This window comes from Diabrotica undecimpunctata, chromosome 10, assembly GCF_040954645.1.
Source record: "Diabrotica undecimpunctata isolate CICGRU chromosome 10, icDiaUnde3, whole genome shotgun sequence".
Classification (NCBI taxonomy): Eukaryota; Metazoa; Arthropoda; class Insecta; order Coleoptera; family Chrysomelidae; genus Diabrotica; species Diabrotica undecimpunctata.
The window spans coordinates 12,863,743-12,880,459 of record NC_092812.1 but is presented as its reverse complement, the minus strand read 5'-3'; positions in this window follow the sequence as shown (position 1 = coordinate 12,880,459).

The window sequence follows — 16,717 nt, the reverse complement described above, 5'->3', positions numbered from 1 at the left end:
TTTCATAAGAAGAAAGGATGTACAGAAATTATCAAAAGCTATCAAACATCTCTTGTTTTTTAGACAGTTCGCAAGGTTTATAACAACCTTTTCACCAAGGTTTTTTGCTCCGTTGAATCCGTGTATTTGCTCTGTGTAAATATGGAATTTGTATATAAATATGTAGCCTGTAATTCAGTCAGCCATACACCATACTTTATAGCCTCGTTTGACAGGCTTCATGGGCATGTATTGTTTGAGTGATGGTCTGCCTTTAAACATCGATTTCATCGATTTATCAACAGCTAAGTAAGGTGAGTGGTTATACGAAGATTGAATTGTACTGTTTAGTTTTTCCACAAGCAGTCTCACCTTATGCAGTTTGTCATATGCAGGTTTTCTTCGAGACACTGTATTGTCATTGTTGGTTAGGTGTAAATTTTCAATTAGTTTTTTGTATCTCTTGGATCTAAATACTTGAGAAACTGCTGATACGCCTAAATATGGATCCGTGAATCAATAATTGGAAAGCTGAGAAAGAGTATGTATTCCCATTATAATTATTATTCCAATTAGGGCCTTCAGTTCCTCTAGATTTGTATCTTGCCAATTGTTAGATGGACCGGGTTGATTTGTCTTATTAACCTTTAAAGGCCAATTCTGCTTTGCATATAGATTAGTCTGATAAACTATCGCATCAAGAATCTTAATTAAAAATTTTGGTGAAATAATCGATTTCTTTGTCTTTAATATTAAAATCGTATGCAAAATTGGCATCTTTGGAAAAATCAAGTGCAAGGTTGTCAAAGAAATCTGTGTTTTGATCCTATTTCTTTTCATTTTCTTTATCTTTACTATCTTCTGATAAAAATGGTTGAAAATGTAACGGAAATGTAGGGAGAAAAAAATTACCCGGAGAGTGTTAAGCATGTGAAGATCCCAAAAAGCTGTATTCACAACAGAAAAATCTGAAAAGTTGTCTTCTAAATTTTTAAGTTTTTCGAAAGCACCTTCATCTGTTTCTTCTTCTGAATGTTCCTCATTGTTAGGAAAAGAATATAAAGCTAATGCAGCCTCAGCATCTCTGGGGTTATCTAGATTCCACATTTCTAAAATAAAATAATAAAAATGAACAACAAGGATGGGCGGTGGGAAACATATAACCCACTTACAAATATAGATTTAGCATACGTCAAATACGTTCTATTATCATGGTATATGAATGTCTGTATAAAAGTCAGAAGAATAGAAAAATAATATTCAAATCCTTAACACTCACCTTAATTTTTTTGTAGGCAATTATTTATTCACAATTATAAGAACATAACCGCACAAAAAAAACCGTCAAAACAGCGTATATTCAAGCATAAGTATGAATGGTATTGTAAATATATGGACCTCAGCTTTAAAGTAATTTTTTATAGGTTTTCTAATATCACTACTAGGTTGCAGCAGCCCAGTGGGAATTATACTTCCCACTGCCTATAAGGGTTAGGTTAATATCGTGCATTTGGCAAAACGTTAAAAATAGATTAGAATTCCTATTTGAAAAAGTCAACAGAAACGGTAAAGGGTATTAAAAAAAATGTCTAAACATATAGAAATACGCACGAATATAACTCATAACTTCGTTGCATATAACGCGTTTATTAGCTTGGTAGCAACAACGAAGGTATTCTTCTAACGCAGCACAGCGTACCATTAAATTTGTAGTAATTATTTCTGTGAGCTTAGGTTCTCAGGTTATTTTAAGTTCTGGATACGCGAATACTAGTCTCTGAGGTAATAACACAACGGATAAAAGAGACGGTATTTGAACCAACGAGATATAGAGATACTGAAGAAAACATGGCGCTAACTATTAATTTTTGAACACAGCAAGTAGGGTGGTGTTCAGACAAATCGACGGAGAATAGCAAAGCTACAGGAATTTGTCGACTCATTCGAATTCGTAAGATCTATAGAAGGAGAGTACGAGAATACATCAGTAACAGTGCTAAAATCAAGACTTATAGGGAAAGTAGGGAGTTTAATCACAACAGGTTACTCCTAACCTAGTTTTTATAAAATGTTACTGAGAGTGTTTTATTTTCAATATATCAAAAGATGATGTTATTAATATCAGACTGAGAAATATTATCGCATGAGAACTTTCCTGAAACTTTAATGTTAAATCTAGCCAGGTGAGCAGGAACAGCACCGTGACTAGTTTTTAATCTTGTGATAATTGCTGCTGATCGTTTAGTAATATTATAATAAGATATGTGTGATAATTCTGTTAAATATTTTCCTTCTGTCTAGGGAGTTAAAATTTATTTTTAGATTATAAAATTTGATTATATCTGTTACTGTGTAAATATATTCTTGTATACAAGAATGAGTAGAATCCTCAGCAAGCTTGTCTAATATTTCATTTCCTTTTATCCCAGTGTCACTTTTTGCCCAAATAAAAGTTACATCTTTGTTTCTCATTTTTTGTTTAATGTCACATATCAGCTCACATGTCTTATGGTTCAACTCAGTATTATAAAGTCCGCTAAGAACTGACTTAGAGTCTGAGATGATCACAGCATTTTGCAAATTTTCGTGCTCTAGCCAATCCAGAGCTTTCCCAATAGCTACTTCTGCTGCTTCTGCAGTGTAAATAGAGCCATGTGAAGGAACTTTGATTTAAAATGATTTGTTATTGGAAGGAATGTACACTGTTGACCCTACCTTCCCATCGTTTAGTTTAGAGCCATCTGTGTAAATTAAAGTTTTATTGGTATATTCATGCAATATGGAGTTCAACATCATTTTTCTCTTATTTTATGTGAATCTGAGTATTTCGGAAATATTATATTTGGTTTTTTAAATCGTATTAAATTCCAATTTATAGAGTGGTATAACCAAATTTGTTGACATTTTAACCGGTAAATTATTGGTTTCTAGTAAGGCATACGCTAATGGTGGAGAATTTTTAATATTCCAATAATTGTTTACTAGATTTTGTATGGATACTTCAAACAGCATACTCAGTAAGTCGCTTATTCTGGCCCTTAATTTTAATACTTATGTACTTTGCTGCCAATAAATTTCTACGATTTTCTAGTGGCATTTCATTATTTTCAGCAAGTAACAGAGGGCATGGTTTTGATTTCATAGCACCCAGAAATAATCTCAAACTTTTAAACTAAATACGATCTATTTTTAATAAATGTGTATTTCTGGCTGATCCGTATAATATACATCCGTAATCCAAAAATGATCACATTACATTGCATTCTTTTTAAGTTTATTTCAGACTATTCAACCAAAATTAGAAATTTTGTTTGATGTTTTACAGAAAAAAAAACGTATGAAAATGGATTTTGCACAAGAAAGGTTAATGAATTTCTCGAATATTTGGAATAAGGACGGAATAATTTTGAAAGTCTATAGTCAAAACAAGAAAGTTGTAAATAATGATGTCCAAAAGCCCAATAACAGACAACGAATTACCAATATTAACGATGATAAAGAGACGTCTTATCGATGACTTTTTTTGAAATTTTTCGCACTATGATTATATTTAACTTAAAAACAGCTTTTCTAATTTAAAGCATCAAGAGTATTAGGCACTATAGGATTTTAACAATTTTAAAAATAATGCAAAAAAATTCCGCCTTTCCTCAACTTGTAAAGCTATATTATGGACAAAAATTTGAAACAGTGAAGTTAAAAACAGAATTGACAGTTCTTTATAATGATCCAGATTATATTAAAAAAAAAATGAACAAGAATTGTATCAATATTTAAAGTCTTGAGAGCTTGATAATGCATTTCCGGAAGCTTTTAAATTGCCAATAAATTTTTTTTATTTAAAAATTTTAAACAATTCCGGCTACAAGTGCATCCGTTGAAAGAAGTTTTTCAGCAATGAAGCGGATTAAAACATGCCAAACAAATAACTAATTGCAAGATCGAATATCGTCACTTTCTTTAATTTTTATTAAGAAACGCTTTTGGAACGGATTAATGACAAAACCCTCTTTCTACGATTCTGTTATAACCATTTTTGCAAATAAAGGAAATCGCCGAATTGACTTAAAATATAAACAACAGTTTTTAAAATATATTTTTCATTTGGCTACTGGCTTGTTTTTAATTTGTAAATCCCTTTGTCAATCCCTTATTTATTCCACATTTCTTGCTTGCAAGATATCTTTTTTTTGCCCTTTTGTTTCGTTGATTAGATTCCAAGTTTCATCGGATATCCATTCTTGTCAGCATTACTCTTTTTTAACCAATTTTTCCTCAGTTATCTCTGTCAAAACTTCCCAGCTATTCATCCTCTTTAAATATGCTTCTTCCTTAGAGTTTTATAGTTTGTCTAAATGTGTCGGGGCCTGTTGGAATTTCGAGTAATTTTAATGGTTCCCATTAGGACATGATGGTCACTTGCAATGTTTGCTCCTCTTTGTTTACATTATCAAGCAGAGATGATCTTCATCTTTTCGATATGGCGATCTGGTCTATTTAATTTTCTCTGGTATGATTAAGTGCAGTATGTAACCTTGTAAATATTTTTATATGGGAAGATGGTTCCAGCAATAACTAAACTTTGGTTGGAACAAAAGTTTGTTAAGCGCTCTCCGTTTTCATTCATCACTCCTAGGCCGTTTACTCATTACGGTTTTTAACTATACTCCACTTTAGCATTCATATGGCCCAACAATTAGTTTACTTGCTGAGTCATTTGTTTTAATTGTTTGCAGAAAATGTATTATCTTTTTGGGGAGATATGTTAGTAGATAGCCCTGAATCACTGTTATTTTACGGTATCTTGTATAGAATCTGACAGTCATAATTCTATCATTTATTGGTTTCCTTGGGGATTTCTTTGGTTCGATAATTGAGTAGGAGACTATCTTTGCCACAGTATAATAGTAGTTCTCCTGTTTGGGTGTGGTTTTTGTCACTACCCAACCATTTCACTTTCGATAGTCCGACAAAGGTTAGTTTATATCGATTTAATTCTTTTACTGTTTAAGTTAAATTAGAAATGTCTTAAAGAGTGTTAACATGCTAGAAACCAAATCTTCTTCGTGCTTTCGGTAATACAAAAAATCGTCAACATTCGTGATAAAAAAAAATAATTAAAATGGGTAGGTTATTAGCCTTCCGCACCCGAGTCTCGTGCCAAGACTGCCGACTGTAGCTTCCATACAAGCCTCAGGAGATAGAGATCCTGAGGGGCAACGACATTTCCTTCATGCAAGATTATAACAACTATACCCGGTAGCCAGAACCCAAAAAAAGGTAGTTTAGTGTTAGCTACAAGTACCAAAAGAAGGCACTGAGGATGATCTGAGCTAGATCGAAAACGTTATGTATCTATAAATTTTGGACCACACTTTTAAAAAGTTTGGAATTCCACTTCGGTGCCTGAACGAGTAAACATCGTTTTTGCCGTTCTCGTAATTTACAGTGTTTATAATAGTTTTTAAACTTGTTTTGCGATTTATACTTGTTCCAGACAATAACAAAGTGCAGTGTAACTATATACGTGTACTTTCGCGGGTGCATATAATCGCTAAACTTGTATAAACAATATTTCATTAAGTGCATTATAACCTTACAAGAAAATAACAACATTGTTGGACATTACACTAGTTGCTCCATATTTAGGCAACTTCCATCACTATGGTGTATGATAAGTTGCCGCCTTCTGACACTCAACAATGAATACAAACAAATTGCAAGAAGCTGTCTTTGACTACGAGGATGCTTCAAATCCAACAATGTCAACAAACCAAATTGTAACCAACACAAACCCAACCACCAACAGTAACATATCTTACACGGCTGCAGTAAAATCAGCACCTAGACCAACGTTCCCAAAAAAGGATCAGGCTGTGGTTCTTCATGCCGAGAACAGCTTAAAGCTATACGATTATGTACATGCAATCGGAACTATCATTGGGGCCAAGAACATTTGCTTCGCATCCAGGATATCGAATAATAGGGTATGTATTTACTTATCTAATTCTGAACTTGTCGAAAAATTGATAAAGTCTCATCCATTGATTCAAATTAATACATTTTCACTAAATATTCGGAGACTTATATCTCCAACCAAAAGAATTGTTATTTCAAATATATCACCTTTTATTCCTCATGATCTAGCTGAAAATGCTATAAAAAGTCTTGGCTTACAACTAGCATCCCCCATATCGTTTCTAAAAGCAGGTATCCCTGGAGATGAATACAGTCATGTTTTAAGCTTCAGGCGCCAAGTTTATATATTTCCCCCTTCTGATAACTACGAACTACAAACATCAATAACTATTCCATATGATGGTCATGAACATAGAATTTTTCTTTCTACAGATAGAATGGAATGTTTTATCTGCAAGCAAACAGGACATGTTGCAAATAACTGCATTAATCCCCCATCGGTCATTATTCCTATACAGTCAGAAACCCGAGCTCCCATTTCTAACAATGAAAATAGCACAAATACAAATGAAAGCGTCCAATCATCTCAAGACATTCCAGTAATAGGCCAAAAAAGACCTCCTTCGGAATCACTTAATGACGAATCTAGTCTTCCTACAACTCCGTTAGCTGAAACCTCTGAAATGCAACCGCCTTATATCCCTAATGAATTAACTAAAAGAAAATCTAAAAAGAAAAAGCGAAAAACGGATGATACCAGTATCTCTGATATTACTAAACTTGACATTACCGAATATTACAACAAAAATCCACAAAACAATATACTCTCCTTAAACGATCTTTTTGCGTTTTTAGAAAATACTAAAGGCAGCAGTGACCCCTATCATGAGGCCCTAAAGTTTACAAACGACATCAATACACTCCTTACCAATTTGATTTCTATCTACCCGCATCTTTCTCAAAGAACAATAAAAAACAGATTTACACGATTAATGAAAAAAATCAGACATCAATGCAATGTTAAATCTGCAGAAAATAACGATACAATAACATTACCATGTCTTTCACAAACAGATCCCAGTGACGATGAATCTTACTCTGATACTTCCCTTGCCTCCCAAAACTCTTTAAAATAACCTTTCTCTTTAATACAATGGAATTGTGATGGGTTTTACGCCCGTCTAGAACGCATCCAACAACTTATCCAAGAGACCGCTCCAGATATTCTTTGTCTACAAGAAACAAATTTAAAGGAAACCCAAAATCCGTACCTAAAAAATTACATAGGCTATCATCAGATTAGATCCACACCCCTACGCGCAAGTGGCGGTACTTCTATTTTTATATCGTCAGATATATATTCCGAAAAATTTAACATCACTTCTAATTTAGAAGTAGTAGCTGTTTCATTCTGGTGTCCTTATAAAATCACTATTTGCAATATATATTTACCACCTAATAAGGGGATAAATCATACAGAAATTTCTAAACTAATAGCAGAACTCCCACCCCCATTCATCCTCGTAGGAGATTTTAATGCTCACAGCACAATGTGGGGATCTAACAGCACATTTGGCAGAGGAAAAATTATAGAAAACATAATTAGCAATGAAGATATATTTCTACTCAATACTGGTTGTAGCACCCACTTCAATATATCTTCAGGAACTTTCTCAAATATCGATCTCAGCCTTTGTGATCCAAAACTAGGTCCATCTCTAACATGGTGTCCTCTAGATAGTCTTTTCGATAGTGATCATTTCCCTATATTAATCTCAGACAATAAACCCAAATCGTACAACCCAATAAGTAAATGGCGTATTGCACAAGCGGACTGGATGAATTTCAGTCTAAACGTCCGAGATCAAGTCAATTCAATTAAATATGAATATAACATAGACCACTTAGTTGATCAGTTCACTAATTGCATAATTAACTCCGCTCAAAAATATATAGGAAAATATTCTGTTAAACCTACACGAAAATCAGTTCCTTGGTGGAATGACTCCTGTGCTGTAGCAGTTCGTGTATGCAAGAAAGCTCTGAATAAATATAGACGAACAAGAACTAATGAAAATCTTATCAAGTTTAAATTAGCTAAAGCTAAATCAAAACGTATCATAAAGGAAAGCAAAAAGACTTCATGGAACCTTTATATCAATTCTATTTCTTCCGACACACCTCCAAGCCAAGTTTGGAACAAAATTAAACATATGAAAGGTCAAAGCACCGCCTACAAAATCCCCGCCTTAATTCATGACAACAAAATAGTGACTCAAAGTCAAAGTATTGCCAAGATCTTTGCGCATCACTTTCAATCGAAAACGCTAAACCAAAATAAGTCTCCTTTACATTCTTTTAACATCGCAAGTGGTAAAACTAACGATATTTCCTACCCAATAAACCTACCCTTTTCTAAACAAGAATTGACTCTAGCTCTATCCACTACAAAAAACTCAGCTGCTGGCCCTGATGACATCCCCTCAATTTTCCTCAAATATCTCCATGAAGAAACCATAAACAAATTGCTTGAGTTGTACAACCTAATCTGGTCCCGACAAGAATTTCCTTCCAAATGGAGGGAATCCATTATATTTCCTATCAAAAAAAGCAGCTCTCTTCCCAACTCTCCAAACTCGTTTAGGCCAATCTCTTTAACATGTACCCTTTGCAAATTATTGGAAAAAATGATCAATAAGCGATTAATATGGTATCTAGAAAGAAACAATATCCTTAACCCTGCTCAATCAGGTTTTAGACCTAATAGAAGCACCACTGATAATTTAGTGATCCTACAAACAGATATAGCAAATGCTATGGCCTCCAAGCAAGACGTAATTGCAGTAATTTTTGATATAGAAAGTGCTTTCGATACAACATGTAAGTCGGTTATCCTTAAAAAACTCGTAGAAAATGATCTTACGGGCAACATATTTTGCTTTATAAACAACTTTTTAAATAACAGAAATTTCAGAATCACAGTTAACGGAGTATTATCCGACAAATATGTCACTGAAAATGGTGTACCTCAAGGTTCTACTTTGAGTTCTACCCTCTTTCTGCTAGCCATCAATGATATTTGCTCTCATATAAAATCTCCTGTTAAATTTGCCCTATACGCAGACGACCTTATTGTATACTGCCAAGGAAAATCCACAGCTGCAACCTCATCTTTATTACAAAATTCTGTCGAGTCCCTTACTACATGGTCCAAGAAAACTGGCTTCAGGTTCTCTTCCAATAAATCCAAAATAATTAAATTCACCAGGAGATACAACAGCACAGAAATACCCAAAATAACACTAAACGGAGTAAGTTTAGAGTCAATTGATCATTACAAGTTTTTAGGACTAACTGTCGATAACAAACTCACCTGGCGACGTCATATCGATGAAATAAAAGGCATCTGTTTAAGCAGAATGAATTTGTTAAAGACATTGTCCCACCATCAATGGGGTGCCGATGAAAGTGTACTACTCAAAATATATCGAGCTATAATCCGATCCAAATTAGACTATGGTTGTATAGTTTACTTGTCTGCATCCAATAATTTATTACAATCTTTAAACTCTGTTCACAACACTGCTCTCCGAATTTGCTTAGGAGCTTTTCGATCCAGTCCCGCTGAAAGTCTCTATTGTGAATCTCATGAACTCCCCCTTTACCTCCGGAGGCAGCAACTACTCCTATCTTATGCTAGCAGAATTTCGTCGAATCCGACTAACCCTGTATTTAATCTTCTGACTTCGCCAAGATCTGGACTCGTAATCTCGCCCAGATGTATACTTTCAATCCCACAGATCCTACAACCCTTGTGCCAAGACACAAAATTATCTCAAACAATTGCATCTATAAAATCACAATCCCCGCCATGGTCTAGAACACCTCCCTTTATAAACACTTCTCTCTGTAAATTTAATAAGCAACAAACAAATAATATCTTTTTTCGACAAGCTTTCAAAGATATTGTGAATACATCCCACTATGATAAGGTGCTTTATACCGATGCATCCCGAAACGCAGATGGAGTTGGCTGTTCTGTCACTACAGTTGATACAGTGCTGCGACAATACCGAATATCAAACGAATGTAGCGTATTTTCAGGAGAACTCTTTAGTATTTCAAAAGCTCTCGAGTTCCCTTTTGACAATCATCAAAGTGTAGCTCTGTGTACCGATTCCTTATCCGCAATTCATTCGTTAAAAAATATTTACAATCAACATCATTTAGTACAAAAAATATTAGAATCGATCCATCTCCTCACTTCCCGAGGGACTTCAATAACAATAATATGGGTGCCTTCTCATATCGGCATCCAAGGAAATGAGATGGCTGACAGCGCTGCAAAAGAAGCATCTACATCCAACTTACCTGTCTACAACATACAGCTCCAAGAAGACTTAAAATCAAAATTCAAAAGGAATATCCAAGACAAGTGGCAGAAACTTTGGATCACCAAAAACACAAAGCTCAGAGAAATACAACCTAATGTTTACAGCTATTTATCCCTAGCATCTCTGAACAGAAAAGAAAAGATAGCAATACGAAGATTGAGAATAGGACACACACGTTTGACGCACGGTCATCTTATGTCCTCTACAGACCAACAGTTATGCTCTCACTGCAACGATATTCCTATCACCGTCAAACACATCCTCATAGAATGTCAGCACTACCAGGCCACCCGCATTGCCAACAATATAACCCATAGTCTAGAAGAACTTCTGAACTGTTCAAGCCGACTCAAGAGCATAATAGACTTTTTAAAGACTTCTCAATTGTTTAACAAATTATAATTTACATAATATTTTTATTCTTCAAAATTGTAAACTTTGTATCATAACTTTGTAAGTACTATTGTAAACCTTTGCTCCCGTGTCAATGACCTAAGATGTTGAGACACGTTAATTCTAAATAAATAAATTTTAAAAAGTTTTAAATTAAATGTTTTTAGACCAATATACAAATTTGAAAGTTTTTTTACTTCTGTATAAGATTTTAACTATGGTATACAGCCAACTACTGGGATTTTTGCATTAAATTTTTTAATTTGTGTTAATTTTGTAGTAAAATAATTTTTGGGTATTAGCCATAAGATGTTCCAGTCACCCAGTGTAGTACGTAAAATAATATAAAAGAGCTAAAATGAACCAGTAAAATGAAATAGTTCAAAATCATTCTTTTTTTCATCAAGATTTTTTATATCTGGTTTAGGTAACACTTAAGAAAAAGTCACACCGTGCTCTATAACTTTGGGTAGTAATAAAAAGCTAATTAATAATATGAGCTAGTTTACTTCTTTAAAGTAAATTTATTAATATTGACCATAACGAGTGGTTATCCTTTTAGATGTATCCACTTAAAACTGTGTTAATTAAGAAAAATCCAAATTTAAATCTAAAGAAAAACTAAGCATCAACTTTATATATAATAAAGGATTAAACACAATCTCTGATACAAGTAATTAAGGTATCTAAACTAATAATTCATAATAAGTAAGTAAGTAATAATTTATCAAAATATCTCAAGAAAACGCAGTATACAAAAAATTTCATAATTACGTACCTAATTTAAAAGAGGAAATTAGAGAAAAGGTTTTGAAAAAAAACTTAAAGAGATATTTGTTAATATCATGGACTTTTTATTTTTTTTTTCTCAATAAATTCAAAGCACTGCATATACGGTAACATCGCATAATAATGGGTTAACATTTACAGAGCATTTTGCCACCGGCAGGTCAAACCGTCCTCGTAGATTCATCGCCCGTATTAGCCACGTGTAAAACGAGATGAATACTAATGATTTTGCTGTATAGATATCGGAGAAATAAAACATGAAATACCTTTATTAATTTCACCTCATAAATAATATACCAGGGACAGTTGACAAAATGCGTATATGTTAATGTCGATGTAATACGCTGTACTATAACACTACAATAAATACGAATTTGGTAGTTTTTGATTTATTTCAATTTGATTTATTGATGCGGATTGATCTTTGCGGAAATGCGATTGGATATGCATATATATATATATATATATATATATATATATATATATATATATATATATATATATATATATATATATATATATATATATATATATATATATATATTGTTATGATGTATTGTTTGTGAATGATGAGCAATGAGTATTTTTTTAATAATATAGGGTTCTTATCGCGGTTCTCAAAGAATTAGTTTGTAAGTACTTTTTTTAAATTATCTTTATTATATCTATTATGAAACACACATATATATATATATATATATATATATATATATATATATATCTAACCTAGCCAATGTAAATTTAAAATAAACTATCTTTAAATTGAAATTCTTATGAAACTAATTAAATTCTATAGACAATGTAAAATTTAAACAAACTATCTTCAAAATTGAAATTGTTATGACACTAACTAAATTATATTAACAAATTTTTGTACCTTTCTGTCACTGAATGCCTAAATGAACTGTTTTCCACTGAATAGATTATAATCACCATTCAATGTCTTCTTCGCAGCTTCGGTTATCCTTGTTTTTGTGAAATTACTTTTTCCAATTATCAGCTTCCACCAATTTAAGATATTTTTCTTCACCAGCATTTATAAACCACCAAGCAAACCAGCAAACAGCATTTATATTTATTCTTCTTTTCTATATACCAATATCCAATCACCAAATATATTATTTAATTTTAATATTCAATTAATACTTCTTCCATTATCCAATTATCATTTATACATAACATAATTTTTAATCTTCAATAATATTTTCTTTATACTGTTTCTTAATCTTGATTTAACTCACTATATTGAACAATTATAACTGATTGACTGACTCTAACTAACTTTCATACTAAAAAACTGGCCATCATAGTAACTATAACTGATTGACTAACTGAATGGACATCTTGAATCCAAATCACCGGGTATTTATATCCTTTTTTCATGTTCCAGAACCATCTGGTAAGAAATCATGTTCGATTTGTTCTATTTCTTCTATATGGATGTTCTCGAAAAAAGTATATGTTCGATCCACAGACATAACCATTATTTCGAGAATGTTCCACCGTAAACAAAGGTCAAATTCTCTATTCTGGAGAATTCTTTAATTTTCTATTGATAATTTTGTTGACATTTAGGCTTTTCAGATCAGAATATACACTTAAATCAGTAACTTAACATTCTAATTTAATAAAATACACATTTTAAACAACCTATTATTACAACCCCACTTTATATTCGTAATCATTACTTAAACTGTCACTTCGAGAGTATGTATATCTGGTTGCCTAATCACATGGCTCACTTAAATATATTTACAACATTAAAATACAACTTTTTACAATTATTATATGCTAATTTCTTAAAAATGCCCTCACATAAATAATTTTTATAAAATTCTCTGGTATATAACTTATAAAATACCCTTATAAAATAACTTAAAAAATAATAAATATATATATATATATATATATATATATATATATATATATATATATATATATATATATATCCAAGTAAACTCTATATTTACTACCTCAAAATTATAGTGATCTATGCTGTAAACTTTTCGGCTTTTCTAGCTCTATCTCTGTTATGTGGAATCGATGTCTAAAACATTGATGGCAATATGTGAGTTATTGGTCTTATATAATTTAGTAAGAACATAATATTATGATTATGATAATTTAATATAATAAGAAAAATAATTAAGACAAGTAATATTTAGTACTGTTACAAGAAACATTTTTAGATGATAGATTTTTTCGTGACGATTAGCGGTGTTCGTTGTTTCAGATTTTGTTCGAGAATATGGTGATAACTACAAGTCGATCATAAATGCCAAGCTGGAACAAATAAAATACAATATATATATATATATATATATATATATATATATATATATATATATATATATATATATAGTAGGAGTATACTCACAGAACTTAAAATGATGCTGATTTTGCAGGACTCTGAAGATGATTATGAAGGTTCTGCCATACTTTATGCCGATCAAGAGAGTGATGATTAATAAACTATAATTTTTTTAATTAAAACATATTTTCACAAAATGAGAATGCCACCAGCAAGTCAGTTTTCCCCTGACCAAACTATATAGATACAACAACGAGAAAACAAAAAATATTTTGCAAATCGTCGAGAGGTTAACAAGTTACTCTATACTACAAATTATGGACTTAAAGTAGCTGCAAATGCTAATCTGTTATTTAAATTAACTCTTCACCCATGAGTGTTTGTAGCTAACGATTGAAAATACTAACAATTACGCTGTTCAAATACCTGTAGACATTGGCCGCTACCGCTAGGAATTACATTTTGGTTTCGATATTGCGCGACATTGCATGATTTATTGTCTGAATTCACGTTAAAATATTCGCGCTGGAATTTTATGCAACGAAGATAAGCTATGTTGGAAATAAATAATGAGCATCATGAGTATAAATAAACAATGTTTAAATAATCATTGTTTAAATATTGTCAGAAATTACATAGAATTTTGGTAATAATACTTTAACTAACTTAACTAAATATTATTTAACCCGTAACTGCTACCGACACGATTAGCATATAATACTTTTAATACGCCCTACTCGTTTAAATTTGATAGTGGGGGAGCTGTATGTCTACCATATCTAGGAGCAACAATTACCAGTGAAAACACAGGAGAACGGGAGGTTGAAATACGAATAATGGCGGGGAATAAATCATTCTTTGCCATTCAACATCTAATGAGGTCAAAGCTTCTCTCAAGGCGTGCCAAAATCCAAATGTACAAAACCATAATACGACCAGCAGTGACATGTGGAAGTGAAACATGGACATTGAGAAAGAAAGAAATCAATAAGCTATTAGTATGGGAACGCAACAGCCTGCGAATTATATATGGTCCTTGCAGGGACAGCGTGACAAATGAATGGAGGAGCAGATACAACGATGAAATAGAGACTCTCTTCGGAAAAGGAAACATCGTAAGATACATAAAAGCCAATAGATTAAGATGGGCAGGCCACGTGGTACGGAGTGATGACGACAGACTGATTAGCAATGTGTTTTGGGAAAGACCAGATGGTAGAAGATCGACAGGAAGGCCTAGAAAAAGTTGGAAAGACGCAGTCAGGGAAGACCTGGAGAAGATGGAAGTAAGGTCATGGGAAATAATAGCACAGGATCGGAATCAATGAAAGGCAATAGTAAACGCGGCAAAAACTCACGAAGAGTTGTAAAAGCCAATGATGATGATGATGTATGTCTACCGTCCACCTATTGTCTAGTCAGTCAGCAGAGTATATTATACTCCCTAGTAAGGTAACTCTGAATTTTAGGCGGCAAATTAAAAAAATATGCTCTGAATTTTAGGCGCCAAAATTCAAAAAGTATGTTTTTAATGGAAAGTAAATATAGTCATAAACTAAGAAATAAAAACTTATTCAATGCTAAAAAATATGTTCTCTCTGTACAAAAATATAGTATACACTTACACATTTTTATATTTAAATGTATAACATAATATCTGATACAGAAAGAGTATATATTATGGTACAGGAAAGTTTTTATTCAATATTTTATGATTATATCTGTTTTCCATTACATTAACAAACCAAAGTCCCAAAAACAACAAAATAAAACACAGATATCCTGACATTTGTTTATTTGTATAATTTTCTTTGGTAAAGTATTGGCAACAAATATCCTCCTCCGCCTTATTCCTTAAGTCCTTGTTAAGCTGTGGGTGGAGACACTCTAAATATTGTTAGCTTGCTGTCTCCATTGGCTGAAATTCTGTACCCGATAGACAACTTCATAAAGGGATTTTTCCACCAATCTTCATTTAATCTTCCCATCGTGTTGGAGATCTTCCTTTTGATATACAAATATAGATACCTCTATATTTATTAGTACTGGTTTGTTGTAAGTTCCATACCCTCTAAAATACTCTGCCTTAAAGGACCATCTGTAGATAATAAAGTGTAAACTGTAGCATTTCTGCGATCTTGCTCTTCAGGATGATGACAAATTAGCATGTAACTCTATGTAACTATTGCTCAGAAGTAGAAGATCCATGAAAATCTAAAATAATGAAATATTATTAAAATTAAGAATGTATGACTTTTTTTATAAAATAAGGCCAATTTTAGGAATGCAATTAAAAGAGTTAAGAGTTTTTTTTTTATAAAATAAGGCAACTTTTAGGAATGTAATGATAAGAGTTAAGAGTTTTAATAATTTTAAAATATATATAGTATATAAATATTAATGTTGGTTAAGATTTAAAGGTAATTTAACTATAAAAACAAAATGTACAAAATAGTATCGAGTTTGTATTTACTAACAAAAGGTTTGGTATAATTACGTGCTGTTCTCACCTGGCGTTTGTAAAAATAAACTCCTAATCCTCAGATTCCTCAGAATGTTTAATAGCCATTCGTCCAACTTTAACTTTCACCCACCAACAAAAAATATTCTTTTAATTGGGAATACTATACCATTTTGGTAATGTACCTTCTTATCTTTTAGCAGTGTTTATTAGATATATGTATAAAAATTTATGTATACTGTTTTTATCGCCTATTTCTAAAATTTGAGATACGATGTTTTTATAACGCCATCTGCAACTTGCAAAGGCGTGGATTACAATGTTGCCACTAACATATTTTTTTGGTAAATACTCATAATTCTTTAGAAATAAGTTATTGTAAATTTAAGTGGTGATTTTAGTAGAATTTGCTACATTATTTTTTTTTTTTGATAAAAAACATTGTATATTATAATCATTATTTGGGTAACT